The 14,629-nt window shown below is 50.5% G+C and overlaps 2 long non-coding RNA genes across 3 annotated transcripts in view; both read right to left on the reverse strand.

The window, feature by feature from the left end:
- Positions 1-2,929, reverse strand: part of LOC140637318 (uncharacterized) — a 62,798-nt gene extending 59,869 nt beyond the window's left edge. For both annotated transcript variants that reach the window (XR_012034496.1, XR_012034497.1), the window contains exon 1: positions 2,190-2,929. This is a non-coding gene — a long non-coding RNA (uncharacterized lncRNA). The remainder of the gene's footprint in view (positions 1-2,189) is intronic.
- A 3,442-nt stretch (positions 2,930-6,371) lies between these two features.
- On the reverse strand, positions 6,372-11,089 carry LOC140637333 (uncharacterized). Its single transcript, XR_012034508.1, has 3 exons — positions 10,528-11,089; positions 9,551-9,588; positions 6,372-7,390 (listed from the first exon to the last, which is right to left on the reverse strand). It is a non-coding gene; the product is annotated as an uncharacterized lncRNA (long non-coding RNA).
- Positions 11,090-14,629: the final 3,540 nt, after the last annotated feature.

Below are 14,629 nucleotides of genomic sequence, written 5' to 3' on the forward strand. Positions count from 1 at the left end.
TCACATGGTACTGACTTCAGAAAACAGGAGAGAGAAGAGTGCCAGGAACGTTCAGATAAAATGGAAAAATGGGGATGATTGCCAGCCTCATTTTAGTAAGCCAGGGCACATAACCAGTCTTCGATGGCCATTACATGGTGCTTTCTGATTAGGACCAATCTCAAGGCAGCTTTGGAACAATCAAAGAAGAGTTAGGCCCTATAGGTTAAGTAATTTTTGCAAGAAAGAAGCACACAAGAACTAAGAAAGAGCAATTTCTTATGAGAAATTTATAATACCTCCATTTTCTTTAGATTTTATACAACCTTACACAGCCTAATAGCTAGTAAACCATTTCTAATAAGCCCAGAAAATGTTCTTTACCTTCTTTCTAACCCTGAAGTGATATTTAAAAAAATAAAAAAAAACTTAATAATTTAAAGGTTCTTGTGCATCCTAATTAACTAGGAAATGAGTAGGGGTTCTAAGTTTGAGTCAAGTCCAAAATTTGCTAGTGACTATGAATAAATTGCTTTTCCTCCTTGAGTTTCCTTATCTGTAAATGAGAATAATATTATCTGCTTCCTAAGACTATTGTAAGGAATAAATGAGATCATATATGAAAGGATTTCAAAAAATACAACGGGGCAAATGCCTGTTAAGTCTGTCATCCAATTCCAGCAAAAAGAGCAGAGTAGGACAACCTGTCAGCTGAGGGAGGAGACTACAACACATGTGCTTGGGAATCCCATTTTCTAACCCGAAAAATTGTTGTTTCTAGTCACCATATTGATTTTTCACCCCTTTTTTAAAAGTAAGCTCTACAACCAAAGGGCTCAAACCCAGATCAAAAGCCACATGCTCTACTGACTGAGCCAGCCAGGTGCCCCCAATTCTTCACTTCTTAAGGAAGAGATATCTTCAGTGACAATGTGTGGAGATTTATGGGGCTCTGGAAAATGATACTGCTGCTCTAAGTACAAGAAAAACAAATGCAAATACTGATACTTAGACTCATTATATTGCATTTTGTTAGAGTTAACTAAGAAAAGAAGAAAATCTGGAAAATTTGAGGTAAAAATGTGGATTTTTTTACAGAAAATATTTTCCTCCATGTAAAAATAGAAAATTTTCCTTTTTTTAAGATTTATTTATTTTATTTTAGAGAGGGAGAGGGGCAACGGGAAAGGGAGAGAATCTGAAGCAGACTCCGAGCTGAGTGCAGAGCACTGTGTGGGGCTTGATCTCATGACCCTGAGATCACAACCTGAGCCAAAACCAAGAGTCGGATGCTTGACCAATTGCACCACCCAAAGCAATAGACACCTGATTTTCTAAGGTAAACTGTTATTTTTTCCTACACATGTTGCAGTATTTCTGACTTAGGCTTCCCAGTCACCCCTCATTTCTTGTACTCTCATTGGCACGGGGTAGCCCCTGGCTTGCTTCCATCTCTATGTCTCTCATTCGCTTGATCATTTAAATGCCATCGACGCTGTCAACGACTGTCCAGACTCTCTTGATGGACAGACTTTAATATCCAACTGCTCCTCACTTGGATGTCTAATTGGACCCAAACTTAGCAAGCCCCAAGCTGAACTCCTGATCTTTGGCCCCAGTCCTACTTACTCAGCTTTCCCCATCCGTGCTAAGCCTACTACTCCCCCTTCGCGAGACAAAATACTTTGGCGTTGGACTTCCACATCCATTCTGGCAGGGAATCTTGTTGGCCTCACCTTTTAAAGCGTATTTAGAATCTTCTCTCTGCTCACTGACCCCACAGGCACCATTTGGGTCTGAGCCAACAGTATCTCTTGCCTGGGTTGTTACAACAGCCTTCTCATATCTCTGCTTTCATCCTTCTTATCGCCATCCCTACCCCAACTCCGGATTTATTTTCAAAACAGCAACAGAGGGATTCTTTCAAAAATCTCCCTCAGTGCATTTTTTAACAAGTAGTCTCCACATCCAGCATGGAGCTTGACGCAGGGCTTGAACTCACAACTGCGAGTTCTGAGCTGAGACCCTAAGCTGAAATCAAGAGTCTGCCGCCCAACAGGCTGGGCCACCCAGATACCCCTTCAGTGCATCTTACGGCTCTATTCAAAACTCTTCAAGACTAACCCACTTTATGCAGGAAATAGCTTACATAATTGGCTCGGCTATTGTTCTCTGACCCCACGACCCTACTACTCCCCACTCGGGCTCACCTTGTCTCAGCCACACTGGCTTCTCAGCGTTCCGCAAACACACCAGGTGTCTCTCTTTTCACAGCTCTGGCACTGGCCTGTCTCCCTCCCTGGAGGACGCCCTTCCCTGTGTCCATGCATCTAGTCCCTTCCCGTTACTCATTTTCTCACTGAGTCCCCATGTTGACTACCTTATTCAAAATTACAATTCCTCTCCTGTTCCTGTTTTCCTCTAAGTACACAGCATTTACAATTCTCACATTTACTGTTTACATTCTGTCTCCTTCTATTTTAATATAAAGGCCATAAGGGCAGCATCCTAAGGAGTCCTCCATCATTCGTGGAATGAATGGCTTGTGTGGCTGGCTTATGAAGGCCTTTGAAGGTCGCGCGTGTGGTGTGCTACTCTAACTTCCATAAGCTTCGTAGCACAGGACAACACGAGTTCATTCTCTTACAGCACCGGAGCTCAGAAGTTTAAAGTCAAGGTGCCAGCATGGCTATGTTCCTTCTAGAAGGTTCGGGGAGAAGTCTTCGGGCCTATTTTTGGCTCCTGGCCCCTTCCTTGTCACTGCAACCTCTTGCTTGTCTTGTCACATCTTCTACCACTTGCTTCCGTCTCCCGCCTCCTCTCGCAGAGTCTTGTGATGCATCAGGGCCAAGCCAGGTGGTCCCCGAGAATCTCCCCACGTCAAGATCCTTACCCATCTCTGCAAAGTCTTTGTTGTTGCTGCTGTTGTCCGAAGCAACGTTCTCGCGTCCATCTTTGGAGCCGTAGCTCAGCCTCAACACGAGGACGGGCTGGCGTGGGGAGCACCGCGGGGGGACGAGGGGTGGCCGGGGCCACGCAGGAGCCCAGGCGCTTGTCCAGGTACCGCGACACGCGCACGGTGGGCTGCCTACGGGGACGCACGCGCTGGAGGCGGGAGAGGCGCCCCGGAGCTGGGGGCTGGGCCGGGGGTCAGGGCGGACACCTGGGGAGTCCCAAGGCCGCAGCCGGGATCGCGGACTGGGTTCCACGGGAGGGGGGACCCCACTGAGGGGACCCCCCCGGGAAGTAGCCTGATCACATTTACCCTTCAAAGCACCTCACTCCCGTGATGATGTGGGGAGGGCGAGGGCGTGAGGACGCGAGGCGACCAGCGGGGAGAGGCGCAGGGCCCAGGGGGCAGCGGCTGCCGACCGCAGGGACCCACCGCGGGCCGCGCAAGGCCGGGCTAGGCGCACCTGTCGCCTCCCGTCGTGATGCTGCGTCGACATCAGCGCCGAGGCCCCGACACGGAGAGTGAAGACGCTCCTGAACAGGACATACGCTCGGTCGCAGCCGGCGCGGGGGACTACAGAGCAGCAAAGCAGGGGCGCGGGCCGGGGGCGGGGGGGGGGGGGTGGCGAGGGGGCTGGCATCCGTGCGTCCTCGTGCGTCGGGCCGTGCGCACAGCTCCCGGAAGGAGACCACGCGGGACGGCGCGGCCAAGGGGGGACGAGGGGGGGAGGGCTTCTGTGCGTCTCCGTGGGTCGGGCCGTGCACGCAGCTCCGCGGAAGGAGACCACGCAGGACGGCGCGGCCGACAGGGACGGAGGGGGCATGCGTGCGTCGTCGTGCGTCGGGGCCGTGCGCACAGCTCCGCGGAAGGAGACCACGAGGAGGCACAGGTGCCGCAGGGCCGCTTGGCTGCGGAACAACAGATGTTACGAAAACGAACAAGGTGGAGGGTTCTCCGGTGTTTCTTGTCACGTCCCCACGCAACGAGCGACGGCCGTGTGGCGTGCAGCAGCGTGGGCGGGGCACGCGGGGCTTCGGTCGGGCCTCAGTCACTCGCGGGCTGCGGGCGGACCTTTCGGGGAGCCGAGGGCCTCGTAGCGAAGGTGCAGACTGCCAGGCCCTGCAGCACGTTCCGGGGGAAGCGCCCACAGGTGCGGCTGTCACCCCTTTCCTTTCGCGTCTGTCAGTTCGGCACCTTTCCAGGGACCGCAGAGGATCCGGGAAGGTTAGGGAGGCGGCAGCGGGGGCAGCGAGAGCAGCGAGGGCAGCGCCGCGAGGGCTGGGGGCCAGGCCGGGTCGTCTGCACCCGAGACCCAGCTCACTGGCCTGCGGCGCCAGCGAAGAGGGCAGAGCCGGTGCGGCCCAGGTGTGTTAGCCAAGGGCAAGCAGGTGCGGGGGGTGGGGTGGGGAGCCTAGGGGCAGTGGCCGGGCCATTGCGCTGGGAAGCTCAGCTCCCGGGGGTCAGCCGCGGTCACCAGGAATATGACACGCAACACGCGCGGGAGGGTAGGAGGCCACAGCGGCTGGACCCGCGGGGCTGCAGCCCCCGCCCCCCGTGGAGCCGCAGGTGCGCTCACCCCCTACACGGACCTGCCAGGAAGCCCTCCGCGGGCTCCTCCAGGGCGTCGGTGGGGCGCGGACAAGCGGCACCTGAACGCGGCCCACCTGCCATGGTCCAGCGGCGGAATCCTGCGGACGCCCAGCGGATGCTACCCAGGCTCGGAGAGCCCGGCTGGCGGCTTTCAGGTGGCCGGGGGTCAGGAACACAGAATTAAAAGATAATCTAAGTCCCTGGAAGCCAAGGGGTACGTGTCAGTCAAGGATGAGACAAAGAACATGATGTCCCCAAGACCCGGCAGCATCGGAGGTCGGGGACGGAAGAGTCACTGGCCTGTCCTCCTCCTCTTCTGAGGCCCCTGACCCCTGGCTGGATCCAGGGCATTGGCTCCCATGGGAAAGAAGTCCTGTGGCCTCAGCCCAGCCAAGGACCTTGGAGCAGCCCCTGGAGTGGCCGTCAGAAGAGGGACTTAGCAACTTTGACAACGAAGAAGGACGGCATGTCTCGGGCAGACTAGACAGGGTTGATTAGGTGTCAACCTACAGAAAAGATTGCAGCTCCCCGTCGACTGCTCTGGTTTTGAACATCCTTCCCTCTCTCTGCTCAGTCCCCACGGCTGGATCAGGGTGTTCCAGATACAACCCCAATCTGGTGTGGAGACTAACGAGAGGATAGTTGGTCTAAATTCCAAAACCCAAGGATAAACTCCATCCAAGTGCATCTCAAGTGTCACCTCTTGGTCCCCTGAGACGTGCGTGGCAAGGCTCCCACCACCGACAGCCTGGGTGACGGGAAACTGGAGATTCAGTAGGGTCCCCGAGTGCCCAGCGCCCTCTGCCCTCCTGCCCCCTGCTCCCCACACCACACCACTCCTGCCTGCCACGTCCCTTCTCCCAGCCTCCTCACCATCTCCTCGGGCTGGGACGCCCTTTTTCTGCGGTCTGCCTGTTGGACGAAGAAACCAGACATGGCCCTCCAGGCCCCGGCGTGGGAGCTGGTCAGGCCGCGTGGTCAGACTCCCAGATGGCAAGTCCTCTGTGGCGGTAAGCTTAAGGGGTGGCAGCCTAGCAGGGTTACAAGGTGATGCCGGGCTGGGGACGTCCAGGGTGGGGCTTCTCTGGCGTGGGCCGCTTCCTCACCAGGAAACGTGTGGACAGGGCAGGAAGGCCGCGGGCCCGGACCTGGGCGCGTGAGTCTCTGAACCCCAGCCAGGCACCTGAAGTCCCAGCACTACTACCTTAGAAATACCACCAGGGCTTCATCATTGCGTTAGTGGCGGCTGATGCACCAACCCCTACGTAGAGTCACAGGGTGACAATGACTCGGGCCCTTGGAGCCCCGGGCCCCACGGTCGTGGCCTGCCACCCACCGTCTCCTGGGGACGGCCCCCTCCATGCCCGAAGCCACGCAGTCCCCGGCGCTTGGGCTTTACCTCCTGGGTTGGTTTGTGGACGTGCGGGCCTGTGGGGAGCAGGGTGTGCTCTGCGGTCGGTGAGCCTGCTGCAGCCCCTTAGTTGACCTGGTGGGAGAAGGCTCCTCACCAGGAAAACAGGAGATAGAAGTATCTGCCGCCCAGATGCGGCACGACGCTGACACAGCGATGTGTGTAAAACCCGCGGCGCATGGCCTGGTGCAGTCAGCACCCAGGGGGCGCCACTAACATCCTCTGGATCTTGCTGATGCTTGAGCACATTGCCTGTCCCTGAGCACGGAAACCATGAACACGGCCACCCCGGGACAAAGCCTCCCCTCGCGTGGCCCAGAGTCCTGCGGCCGCCTGAAGGGCCCATCTGGGCATCTTCCCCGATGGCAGCTTTAAACCTGGCAAAGACGCCAGCTTCTTTTTTTTTTTTTAAAGAGTTATTTATTTATTTATGGTAGACATAGAGAGAGGCAGAGACATAGGAGGAGGGAGAAGCAGGCTCCATGCCAGGAGCCCGACATGGGACTCGATTTCAGGTCTCCAGAATCGCGCCCTGGGCCAAAGGCAGGCGCCAAACCGCTGCGCCACCCAGGGATCCCCCAAGACGCCAGCTTCTTGAAGTGAATTACACCTCTGCTGCGGCCAAGCCCGCCTGCCTTCCGTGAATCCTTTTCAGAATCCTCCCCACATCTCGTGTGCGTGAGCCCCAGGGCTCCAGGAGCCACAGACCTTCACGGGTCGCCTTCCATTTGCCAGTCACCGCATTGAACGCTGCAGACACCGGGTGACAAGCAGCAGCCTCTGCGCGAACGTGCTGACAGTCTCCCTCATGGACACATTACATCCTCCAACTCTCACTGCTCACTCCACATGCACCAGGACACAGTTCACACTGCCTGATGATTCGTGATGCTTGCACCCCTTGGTCTTCATATTCTTGAGCTGGAGAATCATGACCTTTTCCATGGAGGATGCCGTCACCGCAAACCCCAGTGTAGACGTGCGCTGGTCACACTGCAACAGCATCATCACCACGGCCACCAGCAGAGCTAATAGTCCCAGATGGTGTGCACAGTTTGGAAAGCACAGTCGCACCAATGGTCACATTTTCTGCACCCAGACGCCACGTAGGGTTGGTCCTACCACAGCTCCATGGACTATAGTCTCCGCTGGGGTTTTTTGTACTGGATAAGCCCAACTGCTCAGTTTGCTTTTGGCCACAACAGATCACTGGGTGTTTGTCTTCACGGAACAATCTACATAGCGTCTGCTAAGTTCCTACATCAGGTTCAGGCCAAGGATGATACATTTTACATTTTAAACTTGAACTAACGTTTCTCCCAAATCTTCATTGTCGTACGTACCATCCTTGGAGGTCATTGGCTACCTATGCGTCCTTTCAGAAGTGCAAGTTCTTCTTACAGTCTGAGGTCAGATGCCAAAGGATCCTCGTTCCAGAATGATCAGATGTCCTGAAACTGAAAGGTTTTTTTGGTGTTTGTGTGTTTTGCTAATTTTTTATGCGCTAACCCTATATCTCTGGAATCTTAGTGATTGTATTTATCTAGAGAAGTTCATTTTCCTTATTCCTTATTACTAGCTGCCTCTGTTCCCTAACCAAATAACTGAAAGCTCCATAAAAATTGCACTTAGATAAACCTTGTACTTAAATACATGTTGGTATAAAAATGAAGAAACCACTTTTACATCTCAAATATATATTCCAGTTTCCAAATACTCAAATGCCTCCTAATCCTTGTTGGGTGCAATTTTCTGTGGATACACACTGGTCCAGGGCAAAACCAGATCTGCAGTGAAATTCCATTTGGCCAGGTCAGGGTCCATGCCACAGCAGTGGTTAAAATCTGACTATCACTCCTCGGCCCACAAGTTTATTTGGATATATTTTTGACATAGGATGCCCCAGTTTTAAATATTGTCTAACTTTGTAGAAAACAACGGATAGTCAGGAAACCTCAAGTTAAATGAAAATTGGCTGAAAGGGAATTTCTCATCTCTAGCAGTTCCTACATTCAAATCAACAAGTTAAATGAGATGGTGAGAATAACATTATTCTAAACACTATCTTCCTAAGGATGGATGGTCTATGTTTCTAAGGAAGCCTTCTTTATTAAATAATGCCCACCCATTCATAAGAACTCGAGAACACCTAGATAAAACAAAATGGAAAAAAAGAAGTTTTATGTTTAAGAAAAATCAAATTATTGGGGATCCCTGGGTGGCACAGCGGTTTAGCGCCTGCCTTTGGCCCGGGGAGCGATCCTGGAGACCTAGGATCGAGTCCCACGTCAGGCTTCCGGTGCATGGAGCCTGCTTCTCCCTCTGCCTGTGTCTCTGCCTCTCTCTCTCTGTGTGACTATCATAAATAAATAAAAATTAAAAAATAAAAAGCTAAAAAATAATAAAAATAAATAAATAAATAAATAAAATTATTTAAAGCCAAACTAAGGAAAACATCTTCCATTGGTGATAATGATGATGCCAATGCCGATGACATTCATATTACTTACCATGGGCCAGGTGCCCTTCTATGGCATTGATATTAAGTATTTACCACACATTTATACTCATTCAATACAGAAATATTATATCTAAATATCCTAAGTAAGGTTAAATATCAATATACACACAACTATCTTTGTAATGAACAAAGACTATGGAGCTACCTTTCCTGATTTTGTGAATTCACAACATATGAAACATAATTAGAATCATAATCAACCACAAAATTTAAACTAAAGCAGAAAAGTATAATTTATTCACCCATGAAATCAATGAATGTCAAAGAAAATGGTGACACTGAGAAGACATTATCACAAAATTGCATTGATAGGAGTATAAATAAGTACAAGTTTCCTAAAAAGCTATTTTACAATCTGTACAAGAACTTCAAATATTTTTATACTCCTCTTTGAGTCAGTAATCATTTTCCAGCACACTTCTCAGAAAATGACAAAATGAATTACTGTAGCAGCTGAGTTAACAAGTCTGTATATGAGTCAAATTGTCTCAAATTGTTTGCTTTCAACAGTCATGAAGAAGGACCAATTAGCTGGTAGATCACAAATAATTTTGGTCATAGATCACAGTGATTTTTGGCATATGATGAACTTTAAAGGAGTTTAAAGAACTGTTTCACTGCTATAACTAAGTTTTAAAATTCTGATTTACATGCGTATGTTTACAAGTTTTTCAGTGTCTACATATTTATATATGTCATATGTGTCATACACACATAAATAAAAAATAGAAGTAGAATTGAGGCTAGATTTATTAGGAATAAGTTATATCTATCCATTGGTAGTTTAGAAAAAACTAAAAACCCTATCTCACTAAGAACTCCATTTTTTTTTAGTGGTCTATTAGTGTTTTTTTTTAATAATAAATTTATTTTTTATTGGTGTTCAATTTGCCAACATACAGAATAACACCCAGTGCTCATCCCGTCAAGTGCCCCCCTCGGTGCCCGTCACCCATTCACCCCCACCCACCCCCGCCCTCCTCCCCTTCCACCACTCCTTCCCAGAGTTAGGAGTCTCATGTTCTGTCTCCCTTTCTGATATTTTCTATGTATACAATGGAATATTAGTCCGCCATTAGAAATGACAAATACCTACCATTTGCTTCAACGTGGATGGACCTGGAGGGTATGATGCTGAGTGAAATAAGTCAATTGGAGAAGGACAAACATTATATGGTCTCATTCATTTGGGGAATATAAATAATTGTGAAAGGGAATAGAAGGGAAGAACTCCATTTTTAATAAAATTGAAAATATGTATTAACTTTATTAAGATTTATATTTCGTTGTTTTATCAACTATTACTTTAATATATATTTATCGTGCTGCAGAGAAATGTAATCAACCTGTGTCACTGAATATATTACATTAGGATAAATTTCTAAGGAGGAAGTACAATGGAAATAGGAAAAAAGCAACAGTATAAAATTTCTTGCTATGAACAAAGAGATTTCATGCATTTTTTTAAAAAAAAGATAATAGTAGCAAATCACTACGGCATTAAATTTCACCTGAAACATGTTAAAGTATTAGAATCCCTTTGCAATTAGTTAAGCTTATAATAAAAATGTTAGATTTCCACTTAAAAACAGGCAGTGCTTTGTAAAAATCATTTTAGAGGGTGAGAAAAAAACTTGAACAGAATCACATAGCACTTCAGTGCACTGTTTACCTCTTGAAATTAAGATTTGGAAATTAAGTTTATAACACGTGTCTTAATCTTGCTTCATATAGCATTGTATTTTCCAAATTCCTATATTTCCCAGATTTTGTTATATATGTGTGTGTGTATAATATATATTAAGTATATATATATATTTATATATATATATAATTTCCTATTATATGTTTCCCAGGCTTCGCCATACACATTATAGTGGGCAGAGCAATGACTCTATGTGCAGCAACGCAGAAGAGCCGTGAGAGACAGAATGCTATCTCCCAATCCAGGGTATTTTCGAAGAGCTGCTAACGTGGAACAGACTTCAATATAAATTATCAGCCTCTTTAACACCAGCTTCCAAACGAGCTTATAATCAGATCGATTGACACAGAGAACAAACTCATGGTTACCAGAGGGGATGCGGAGGCAGAAGATAGGCAAAATGGGTGAGGGGCTGGGAGATACCGGCTTCCAGGTTCAAAATGAAGAAGTCCTGGGAACAAAAGGTGCAGCACAGAGAACATAGGCAGGGGTATTCCAACAGCACCCAAGGTGACAGATGTTGGCCAGAGTTAGGGTGAGCAGAGCGTAAGGTGCTGAGATGCTGAATCCCTCTGTTGCACACCTGAAACAAATGGAGCAGTGTGGATCAACTGTACTGAAAAACAAAGTGAAATAAAGTCAGAGAAATCATTGGCCTTAAAGTTAGGAAAGAGTCTTTAAATTTAAAAATCACAAAAACCATCTCTTAAGGACAAACAACATTCTTAGGGTTTTTTTCACCTTCATCATGGTTAATTTTCTTCAAAAGCTACTCAGTTATTTTGAGTGATATTTTAGATAACAGGAGCCAGGGTGCTCTTGAATTCACTAAAGAAATAAATACAGGCATATCAGGTATTAGGAATCATGGGTGAAAACTATTTTGTGGTCAAGCTTCCTCCCCTTTGCAAAATATCAAATTAAAGAAAAAAAAAAAGAAACCTTATTTTTTTGGCCCTCCCCAACAGCCCCAACTAAATTCCCAGCTTCCAGCTCCTGTGAATGTCTTGGCCCCCCCGCAGCAGGCCTCTGTTCCCCAAACTCCAAAGCCGCTCGCTCTCCAGAGGGTCAGCCAGCGCTGAACGTGTCAGCTTGAGCTTCAATGGTTTCTACTCGGTCTCTGTCTGGTCCACTCCTCTCAATTATTTGACATGGTTGACCATTTCTTGCAAAATCTGTCTTCCTGGACATGTACGATTTTTACTCTTTACTGGTTCCAACTGCTCGTTCTAAGGCACCTCTTCTTGGCATCCCTGAGTGGTCGGGTACGTCAAGGCTGTTCCTGGCCCTCTCTCGGCTCTACGTGCTCACGAGAGGATTCTTTTGGCTCTGTTGGCTTTACCCGTCACCTCCAAGCAAATACGTTGCAAATATACATCTTTCAAAGAAATCTTTCTTGAGGGATCCCTGGGTGGCGCAGCAGCTTGGCGCCTGCCTTTGGCCCAGGGCGCGATCCTGGAGACCCGGGATCGAATCCCACGTCGGGCTCCCGGTGCATGGAGCCTGCTTCTCCCTCTGCCTGTGTCTCTGCCTCTCTCTCTCTCTCTGTGACTATCATAAATAAAAAAAAAAATTTAAAAAAAAAAAAAAAAGAAAGAAATCTTTCTTGAGAGATCTCATTTCTGTTTAAGTTCTTCATGCATCTCACGTTTGACAATCTCATTGTCTCTCCCGACCACACTTGTAATACTCCCTTTTCTCTTGCCCCAATCCCATCATCCCATTCTAGAGTGCAATGCAAAACACCATCATCTTTTCCCAGGAGTCTTTTTTTTTTAAGACTTTATTTATTTGAGAGACAGAGCACAAAAGCATGAATAGGGGGAGGGGCTGAGCAAGAAGGAGAAGCAGACTCCCCACCGAGCATCTCCGTCAGTCCTCTCGATCCTGTAGAATCATAAAGTCTTTTTAACCCCAACTCCGGAACATGAGGATGAGCCATTCTCACTCATTTTTATTCTGAGTCTCGTCCTTTCTGGCCCAGTCTAGTCTGTGGCATCCTAACAGGGCTTCCAGCTGAAATGCCACAGCCTCTTTTAACAATTACCCAATCAACAGCATCCTTTCCCTGTACTCCCGCTAAACTTTAATCTATCATTAGCTGCACCCATTTCCGCCTCCCTCCAATCAGAGTCCATTTGCTGAGAACACATTCCCTATGGCCAGCCCACATTAACGGTGTCCCCAAATCTAAATCTGGTGTTCTGTGGAGATGCGCAGGTGACCGATTTTCACATCACCAAAATATACAGCACAGTGCAGCACGTATCAAGTGCTGAGACGTTTGGAAAGAAAAGGAGGAACCGGACGAGTGGAGAACCATGTTTTCTTCTGGACCTTTCAAGTACTCCTGGTGATATTTTCCGAGGAACTCGCAGTGCACCATAAGGCATTCTCGAGTGATGCCTAGTAATTTCTTAAGAATAAAGAATGTTAATCCCTTCCCCATTTTTAACATGAAGATAAGCTTGAGGAGGAAAGAGCCATGGCTACAATGTGTTTCCAGATTTTTGGACCAAAAGTGATGTGTAGTCACTCACTAGTTACTCCTTCCTCTTCTCAGAATTTTCTCTGGCCTGATACAAACCGGGTGACACAAACAACCAAAGCTACGACACCCTGCCTTTTCATACCGAAGTGGGAGTTTTGAAGACACAGGATTAAGTCACTTCCTTTCTGTAGAGGACCACGGTCAGGTGCAGGAAAACTACAGTTCAGGCCGCGGCCACCTGCGCCGATGGCCGGGGACCCGCAGCTCACCGTGGCCTGGGGTGGGGGGGTGGGCTGCAGCTCAGGCCAGGGCCTGGGGGGGTGGGCTGCAGCTCAGGCTGCGCCCGCGGGAGTGGGGGGCCTGCAGCTCAGGTAGGGGCCTGGGGGGGGGCAGTGGCTGCAGCGGGGGTTACATGGAAGCCCAGGCCCCAGAGGCCGAGGGAGAAGCCGGGCCGCGGTGTAGACAGTGGGCGCACAGCTCTGAGGCTGATCGAAGTCCCCTGTTGGAGGCACCGCGACGTGGCATCTGGAGGTGAGAAGCTCACCCCGACCCAGGCTGTGCTGTTGGCTCTGGCTGTGCAACCCCAGCAGCGGCTCTGCTGGCAACGCGGCTGTTCTGCACCCAGCGCGGGGCGACGAGGGAGAGTAGCTCATGCAAACCCTCAGAGCTCTAAGGAGTTTAGGGCCCCCTGGGAGGCTCGGGGCGGAGCGTCTGCCTTGGGCCCAGGCCGTGACCCCGGGTCCCGAGATCGAGTCCCACGTTGGGCCTGTGGGGAACCTGCTTCTCCCTCAGCCTGTGTCTCTGCCTCTGTGTCTCTCATGAATAGATAAAATCTTTTTTTTTTTTTTAATAGAAATCTTGAGTTTAGGAAACAGTCCCCCTGGGGCAGGGGCTCCTGTGTCGGATCATCCGTCTATGAGAGTCAACTCGGGTGCTGGGAGAGGGAGGAGCTGGGCCGGTGCAGCTGGGCCGCAAGGCCAGGCGAGGTGGGGAATCCGGTCGCCTGCCCGCTAGGGATGAAGTCGGAGAAGCCAGAACCCAGAGAGCCAGGGCGGGAGGGCCTGCGGAGCCGCCTTCGAGAAGGCGCTTGTCGGGTAGAGGGGGCCACTGGCGACACGCCCGTCCCCTTCTGGGCCTGGCACGGGGGACGGGCCTGCGGGCGCCTCGGGCCGACCGCCTCCCCCGGGCTCCCGGCCCCTCTGCCGCTTCATCGGGAAGGCAACGCGTCCTATCGGAAATGACACTGACCCCGGAGGAGGGGAGGGCTGTCACCGAACCCTTCCTGCGCCCTTCCGAAGGACGCCCGCCCGCGCTCTCGGTCCAAGGCGGCGCCCGAGCGACAGCACTGCCGTGGGCTGACCCCGCGGGCCGCTGAGCCTTGTCCAGGAACGAGCCGTCAGCGGCCACCGCGTGGGCTCCTGGCATCCCCGCTACACGAAGGAGAAAACACGGCCGTCGCCCTCGCTAACCAGGCCGCCCGGCTCCGGGACCTCTGTCGCCCCGAGGGCACCATGACGGCACACACTCCAGAAGCGACCGAGTCGGGCGTTCAAGGCCCGCAGGATGCCCCGGGCTCCCGCTGGCTGACGGCCGGGGCTGGCTCCGCTGCAGAGAACTGCACGAGCTGCGGGTACTCACGCTTGGAGCCTTCTCCCACGCGCTCGGCCGGCTGCTCGGCTGTCAGCGGTGACCTCCAAGGGTACAGGAGGCTGCAGTGTCCAGCCTTTGGCTACATCACAGTCTCCTTGTTGCCTCGAAGGCAGCTCCTTCTCAGGGTCTTTGCTGGTTCCTTCTCTCCTCCCCGACCTCTACCACTGGGCACTTTCTCTACCACATCACTCCCTTGGGGATCGCAGGCAAGCTCACGGTTAACCCACGCACATGCCGCTGACCCTGGCCCAGGCCTCGGTCCTTCCATCAGCACAGATAACTGCCTAGTCGCCATGGCCACTTGGATGCCCAATGGGCACCTCGATCCC

The sequence above is a fragment of the Canis lupus genome, chromosome 1 (genome assembly GCF_048164855.1).
Source record: "Canis lupus baileyi chromosome 1, mCanLup2.hap1, whole genome shotgun sequence".
Taxonomy (NCBI): domain Eukaryota; kingdom Metazoa; phylum Chordata; class Mammalia; order Carnivora; family Canidae; genus Canis; species Canis lupus.